Raw genomic sequence first — 6,027 nt, forward strand, 5'->3', positions numbered from 1 at the left:
AATTATAAGAGCTAGTTAGGCTGGGGACTGGTGGTGCTCACCTTTAATCCCAGCACTTGGGAGGCTGAGGCAGGTGGATCTCTGTGAGTTCAAGGCCAGCCTGGTCTATAGAACGAATTCCAGGACGGCCTCCAAAGCTACAGAGAAACCCTGTCTCGAAAACCCAACACCAAAACAAAACAACAAAAACAACCCCCCCAGAAAAAAGAAAAAGAAGCTACCACTGATCCTTGCTTTAACTGATCCTTATTGGGCTGGAGAGCTGGCTCAGAGGTTAAGAGGCAATGACTGCTCTTCCAGGGGTCCTGAGTTCAATTCCCAGCAACTACATGGTGGCTCACAACCATCTACAATTCAATCTGGTGCCCTCTTCTGGCATGTAGGCAGAACACTGTATATGTGATAAATAAATCTTAATAAAGAAAATATCCTTTAACTGATCCTTATTTTGCTGCACTGGGGATTAAACCTAATGCCTTGTGCCTGCCACACAAGCAGCCTACCACTGACCTACACATGCGCACACTGACCTACACATGCGCACACGCACCCACTCTTGCTCTAGCGCCCCCTAGCTAGCGATTTCCACCCAAGTATGAAAAGGTAAATAAAACCCATCTCAGCAATTTCCTGAAGCTGAAAAAATTCACAAGGCCCCTTCCCAGGGTTAGATAAGCAGTTAAGTCTGCTGAGAAGAGACACCAGCCCAGGTGCCAGATAGGACAGAGAACTCCAGAATGCAGACTTCAAGTGAGTCGGCGCCTAGGCTGTTTTCAGGGATGCTGCTGCCCCTGGCTCACTTGTACTCCTATCAGAGACCCCAAAAAACCCCTTGGTTCACAAAGATGGATGGTGGTGCAATCATACTTTGGTCTTTGAGACCCTATTTGGGGTGGACAGACATTTTGTTCCTGTCTCCCCAGGAAAAGTGACATAACACTAGCTCATTTTTGGTTTTTATGTTTTGTTTTTTTGAAAGAGTCTCACTCACATTATAGCCCAGTATGGTCTCAAACTCACAGCAATCCCTGTGTCAGGTTCCCAAGTGCTGGGACTGTAAGCATGAAGTGTCACACCCAGCAAGGCCTCTTCCAGTGGCCCACGCTCGAGTAAAGAGTTGATACTCGCCGGGCGTTGGTGGCGCATACCTTTAATCCCAGCACTCGGGAGGCAGAGGCAGGCGGATCTCTGTGAGTTTGAGGCCAGCCTGGTCTACAAAGTGAGTTCCAGGACAGCATCCAAAGCTACAGAGAAACCCTGTCTCGAAAAACCAAAAAAAAAAAAAAAAAAAAAAAAAAAAGAGTTGATACTCGGTCAGGGAAAACCCATGTATGAACCCTTTACTGACAAATGTGAACCAGTAACCCCAGGAATCTCACATGACCAGTATTTGCCAGCTTTTGACGTTCAAACTTAGCTGATCCTCTGACAGGTACTTCTCAGAAGAGAGGTTCAGTGATGGGGGAGGTCCTTCTGCATAAATGTTTCTCTTATTGGTTGATGAATAAAACACTGGTCAATAGAGGCAGAAAGATAGGCGGGACTAGGAGATGAGAATTCTGGGAAAGGTAGGCAGAGAGAGACTGAGAAGAGACACCATGTAGCAGAGGAAGGAGTAACAGGTCTGGGCATTCTCGGTAAGATAAGACCATATGGAAATACATAGATTTATAGAAATGGGTTAATAATAAAGACAGAGCTAGCCCATAAGAAGCCCTAGCCATTGGCTAAACAGTGTATAATGAATATAGCATCTGTGTGTTTATTTGGGGCTGAAGCGGCATCTGTGTGTTTATTTGGGGAAGAAACTCCAGCAACAGTCCAGTGCTGAGGAAACTGCCTGGTCCTCAGTAGCTCCAGATACAACAGAGTGAAGACTCAAAACCAGATGATGTTGGACACGGTGGCAGCCCCAGAACTCAGCAAACAAAAACAAAGGAAGAAGCCATGCATAGTGGTGAACTCTTACAGCCACAGCGGCTCAAGAAGCTGAAGGAAGGTGATGGGAACTTAAAGGTCAGCCTGAGCAACTCCGCAAGAGCCTGTCTCAAATACAAACCCACACTTGGCCATATGCCATCATCTTCCCAAGTGCCCGTCTCTTTGTCTTACTGCTCATGCTGGTATTTTAAACCCTTCTGTATTTTACTTTTGTTCTTTTTAGACAGTCTTGCTCACTCTGTGTAGGGCAGTCTTGCAGTAGCATCTCTCCAGGTCAGTGAATTTGTGCTAGTGGCCACACCCCTTTGGGCGTGGCTTCAGGCGAGGACCTGACCTGAAGGGAGAGAAGCGCTGGGCAGGCACTCCATCTTGAGTTGCTGATAGCATCTGCTGGAGCAGGAACACTGCGGTGGTTCTTTACTATCATCTGTGTAAGTTGTTCCCCAATAAAGCTCCCACTTATCATTTATTTTGGGTCTAGTGAACTCATTAATACCCTGCCTGCACAGTCTGGCTACAAACTCAGGTGATCCTCCTGCAGCTGTGTACCGAACTGGCTTAAAAGCTTTTCTTTTGCATGTCTATGGAAGGGTGAACGTGCAGCTGTGAATGTATGTAGACCAGAGGTCGACACCATGTTTTTCTAAGGAACCATCAAGGTTGGTTCTATTTGTGAATGTGTGCACTTGCTTTTTATGTGGCTGCTGGGACTTGAACTCAGGTCCTTGGGCTGAGCTGCAAGTATGTTTCCAGCTGAGCTATTCCTCCAGCAGCAATAGCCTTTCTTCTTTTTTCTTATAGAGAAAAGCAGAAAGATGAGACTTATTCAAGATGGTCACATGGAGAAAGGAACGCAGTAGTGCCCGGACAGTGGTGATCCAGAGGCAGTTGGATCTCTGTGAGTTAGAGGCCAGGGGGGGTCTACGAAGCTTCGACTTCTGAGTTCCAGGACAGTCAGGGATCTTACACAGAGAAACCCTGTCTTGAACACCCTCCCAAAAAGAAACAAACAAAATGAAGTGATCCCCCTCCTCCCCCACCAACCCCCCCCCCAAGTTCATCTTCCAGATCCTGAAATGAGAGTAAAGTTTAAACAGAAGGCAAGAACTGTCGCCGGGCATTGGTGGCGCACGCCTTTAATCCCAGCACTCGGGAGGCAGAGGCAGGCGGATCTCTATGAGTTCGAGACCAGCCTGGACTACCGAGTGAGTTCCAGGACAGCCTCCAAAGCCACAGAGAAACTCTGCTTCGAAAAACCAAAAAAAAAAAAAAAAAAAAAAAAAAAAGAAGGCAAGAACTGTGTGACCACTGGTGGTCCTGTACACCACTAACCCTGAGCTGATGCTGCAAGGTGGTCTGATAAGCTGTAAATCTCTTTCAGGAGACGAGGCACACAGATTCCTTAATAAACTCCAACACTGCTTTAAAAAAAATTAATGCCAGGCATAATGATCTGTAATTGCAGCATTCAGGAGGTAGAGGCCTGTGTCAGCTACGTAGTGAGTTAAGGCAGGGCAGGCTGTGCTGGGGTGGAGGGAGGGGAGGGGGCAGGCAGAGAGGACAGACTACAAGCAAGGAGGGCAACGGGCACCAGGCTGGGCATCAGAAAGGCAGAGACAAGGCCTAGGAAGCTCGGGTTGCAGGAAGGGCTGGAGTCTGAGTCTAAAGAGCACCCAGCTCCAGGTGTCAGGTCAACTGCCTGGGGCTGGCGCCACTGCGCTGGGAAAGCCATCAAAGCCTGGTTCCGGGAGGTGAAGAAGCCGAGAAGCCGAGAGTTAGAGGAGGAAGTGGACGAACAGGCCAATGGGCATCCTTTCCGAAGCCAGGCACCTCCGTGTCAGCAATGTGGGCGGTGCTCCGGCGGAGCAGCTGGGACGCTCAGGGCTGTGTTTCCATCAACAGTTACCTCACTCTGCCACCTTTAACATCATGCCGAAGGATTTGCACATAGTTTTTGAGGACTCCCCTGGCTTAAAATTAGTTCCTGTTTAGAAGACGGCTAATCAAAGTGATCCCTGCCAAACCAAGAGACCAGCATCTCCCACGAGCTGGGCCCACAAACCACAATGGTTCCTCATCTCTGTGCCACAGTGGCTTTAGCAGCGAGTCCCAGGGATGCTCCTGCAGAGGCCAGGTGAGCACGACATCACGGCACGCCTCCAGTGAAGAGTGGTACTCCTCCAGTGAAGAGTGGTACTCCTCCAGTGAAGAGTGGTACTCCTCCAGTGAAGAGTGGTACTCCTCCAGTGAAGAGTGGTACTCCTCCAGTGAAGAGTGGTACTCCTCCAGTGAAGAGTGGTACTCCTCCAGTGAAGAGTGGTACTCCTCCAGTGAAGAGTGGTACTCCTCCAGTGAAGAGTGGTACTCCTCCAGTGAAGAGTGGTACTCCTCCAGTGAAGAGTGGTACTCCTCCAGTGAAGAGTGTATACTCCTCGAGCATGTATGAAGTGCTGGGCTCAAACCCCAGTATCATAGAAAAAGAAACTTTTTATGAAATCTTAAACTAGGCATAGTGGCACATGTACTATACTCCCAGCATTTGGGAAGTGGGCTCAGGAGGAAGAGGAGTTCAAAGCTAGCCTCAGCCACTAAGATGGTTGTTCTTGACTGCCATCTTCATTACATCTGGACGTAACGAAATACCAAGAAGCTGGGCACACCTGGGAGGGGCTTTTGTTCTTTTTTGGCTTTTAGAGACGAGGTTTCTCTAAGTAGCTCTGTCCTGGAACTCACCCGGTAGATCAGGCTGGCCTTAAACTCACAGATATCCTCCTGCCTCTGCCTGCCACTCCTGTGCTGAGACTAAAGGTGTGTTCCACCACCACCTAGATGCTGTGTTTTTGTTTTGTTTTTTTTACTTAAATCTTTTGTGGTGCTGCATGGCTTTAATCCCAGAACTCCAGAGGCAGAAGCAGGTGGATCTGTGTTCTAGGCCAGCCTGGTCTACAGAGGAAGTTCCAGGAAAGTCACACCTACACACAGAAACCATCTTGGGGGGAAAAAGTTATTGGAAGTGGGAACACCAATTTTAATGCAGATCCACCTGTAATCTGGGCCACGCCCCCTGCTGGCAGCCTATAGGAAGGGTGGAGAGGAAGAAACTCTCCGCTTGCCTGCTGCTCTCCCTCTCCCGGCAAGTCTCTCTCACTGGCATTAGAGCAGACTTCTTTAGGATTCTGGGGCATCCAGGAACTAAAAAGCTACTGGGTTCATGGACCTTTTGTTAGTAGACAGCCATTGATGGACTGGCTGGACCAGAGTCTATAAACCTTCCTAATAAATCACACACGCTCTCATCTTATCAGTTCTGAATCCTGACATAGTGATGGGGGATGTCCTTCTGTATATATGTTTCTCTTATTCGTTGATGAAAACACTGATTGGCCAGGCAGAAAGATAGGTGGGGTTAGGAGACAAGGAGAAGACTGGGGAGAGTTGACGGGACGCCATGTAGAGACCACAAAGATAGGACTCGTCAGGTGTTGTCTGGTAAGATAAGGCCATGTAGAAATACATAGAATAGGGCCTGGAGAGATGGCTCAGGGGTTAAGAGCACTGACTGCTCTTCCAGAGGTCCTGAGTTCAATTTCCAGCAACCACATGATGGCTCACAACCATCTATAATGAGACCTGGCGCCCCTCTTCTGACATGCAGACAGAACAGTGTGTGTGTACATAATAAATAAATCTTTTAAAAAAACACATAGATTAGTAGTAATGGGTTAATAATTAAGACAGAGCTAGCCAATAAGAAACCCTTACAACAGTTTATAAATTAATATAGTCTCTGTGTGCTTATTTGGGGCTGAAGACAGGTGGGATCTGGTGGGAGAGAAAACGTAGTGACTTTGGGACCTACTAGGCTTCAGGAAATCCTGTCCAAAAAACAGAAACAGGGGCTGGACAGTGGTGACACTCCTTTGATCCCAGCACTTGGGAGGCAGACGCAGGCAGATCTGTGAATTCAAGGCCAACCTGGTCTACAGAGGGAGTTCCAGGACAGCCAGGGCTGCACAGAGAAACCCACCCTGTCTCAAAACAACCAGAAAGAGGCACTAGAGAGAGGGCTCAGTGGGTGACACTGTT

This window comes from Mesocricetus auratus, unplaced genomic scaffold (assembly GCF_017639785.1).
Source record: "Mesocricetus auratus isolate SY011 unplaced genomic scaffold, BCM_Maur_2.0 Super-Scaffold_100038, whole genome shotgun sequence".
NCBI classification, from domain to species: Eukaryota; Metazoa; Chordata; class Mammalia; order Rodentia; family Cricetidae; genus Mesocricetus; species Mesocricetus auratus.